Below are 1975 nucleotides of genomic sequence, written 5' to 3' on the forward strand. Positions count from 1 at the left end.
ATGACAGGCCAAGAAGACCTACTTTATTGTTTGCTATAGGCACAAAGGCTAACTTGTTCAGCCTGTTTCAATCTGCTAACAATCGCATAACCCCCTGTAAATCTGAGGATCACGAATCAACGATTTTGTGCTGCCCTAGTAAACGTTATTTTTTTTACTGACAGTGTCGTTTTAGGACGTTTGGTTTGAGGCCTACAGCGCGTTTTACAGCACCATCGTAAAAATGAGCAGTGCCATAAGGCTAATTCCCTATCCTACAAATAGAATGCGATATTCGCAGGACATTACAACGAACAGACAGGCAGGCAGGCAGGCAGTCGCTATTTGGCTATCACACGCGTTCTGACAATTCGCTCGCTAAGATCCCATTTTGACCGAATCATTTGTGCGTTGGAGTTCTACAGTGCGGATCGCAGTGCTTGCTACCAGCATACTTTCGGTATGTGACGCTGTGCTTACTGTGCAATTCTTATTCGCCCTTAGCCCTTTTAGGCGGCTATTATTTTGTATCTCACTTGATTAAGAGCTTTATCGCATAACACTACAATAGTATACAATATTCTTATGACCCCGTGTGGCAAATTTTTAGCACACTTATACTTGCTTCCAGATAGACAAACATCTATCTCCCTGTGCCTGTAGCAACAATCGTTTAGGCAATCGATACGAACTAAGTGCTTGAATGCGTATAAATAATAGAATATTGATGCAGGTCTGGCATCGCCGCCTCCCTTACTAGGCGTTTCCCGGAGAGGGGGCGACAACGAGAAGAACTGACACACTAAGTCGTATACTGAACCTTTATGGTAGATGCGGAAGTCAGCTAAAACGGTCGACGCAACAGGTGGTTTACAAAGTTGAAAGCACGGCAAACAGCGAATCACAGGCGCGGCCAGTTGTAAGTAATTTTGTCGCTACTAACTTTGCGCTCGAATTCGTTTCGTATTTTTGTTCCTTCAGCTGCCATACTTACTTGGCACCGCCGTCGCTATCGTGCCGTAACTACTGAATACGCCATGAGTAGCTTCAGACTAAAGCCTTCTAAGGAAGAAAGTTTTCCATCTGTTTTGTTGCGGTTTGTAGCATTTCTCTATGACCATTCTAGTCGTTGCAAAGCGGTACGAATAGACAGCGCAGCTTCTCCAAAGCCAGTGATCCCGTGCTTTTTGAGAAGTTTCTAATTTTCACCGTCATCGAAATCTCTATCGCCGCGGCGACAGGCAATAGAAGGCAAACGAAAAGCCCCTATCGGTGTTATCGAACGCTGTGTTTAAACCGTTTTATTATAGGAAAGAGGGAGCCTCGAAATGTGGTGGTCAGCTTCGTTTTTAGCAGTATAGGTTTTACGGCGAAGCGCATCGTAGGCTACATGCAAGGGATTTCTCACCGCGTCTTCCGCAAGGTGTGAGTGGTTAAAAGGAGTGAGGAAAGACAATAGGAAATGCTAGTAAATCCAGTTTCAGGCCGGTAAATCGGTGGGTATTGGTATAGTGGTAAAAGAAAAAAGTGGACACGGACACTGTTCTATAGTCTCATGCTCCCTTACTTGAATAGAAGAAACGGCAACGAACGACGATTTAATATAAAGCTGAAGCTAGTATTTACAGCCGTCCGTATTTTTCTATTATGTAAGCTGGGCAGGACTGCATTGCATCGATCCGATAGTAATCGGGGCAACGGATGGTCACTGCACAGGAATGATCTCAGCCGGTCGACTCAGCTGATTCTTGCGTCGCCCTAAACGAGAGGCTGGTGGTGCACACTCAGCCAACGGATGAGCAGACGAAGAAGCGAACAGGCGAAGCGACTGATTGCTCCATGATGGAATTAACAAACCCCCGTCGCACAGAAGGATTCATTATTGAACTATCCAACCCCCTTTCAAAACCACCCCCCCCCCCCCCCCCACACACACATATGTAGTCTTCGTAACCCCTTGCTTCCAACTCGTTTCCCAAAGGGCTATCTGGCCATC

The 1975-nt window shown here is 45.9% G+C and overlaps 1 long non-coding RNA gene across 1 annotated transcript in view; it reads left to right on the plus strand.

Moving 5' to 3' along the window:
- The first annotated feature begins 302 nt into the window (after nucleotides 1-302).
- Nucleotides 303-1975, plus strand: part of LOC111266513 (uncharacterized) — a 19029-nt gene continuing 17356 nt past the window's right edge. Inside the window, exons 1-2 of the long non-coding RNA XR_015313484.1 lie at nucleotides 303-439; nucleotides 713-898. This is a non-coding gene — a long non-coding RNA (uncharacterized LOC111266513). The remainder of the gene's footprint in view (nucleotides 440-712; nucleotides 899-1975) is intronic.

Source organism: Varroa jacobsoni, unplaced genomic scaffold (genome assembly GCF_002532875.2).
Source record: "Varroa jacobsoni isolate VJ856 unplaced genomic scaffold, vjacob_1.0 scaffold_1092, whole genome shotgun sequence".
NCBI lineage: Eukaryota > Metazoa > Arthropoda > Arachnida > Mesostigmata > Varroidae > Varroa > Varroa jacobsoni.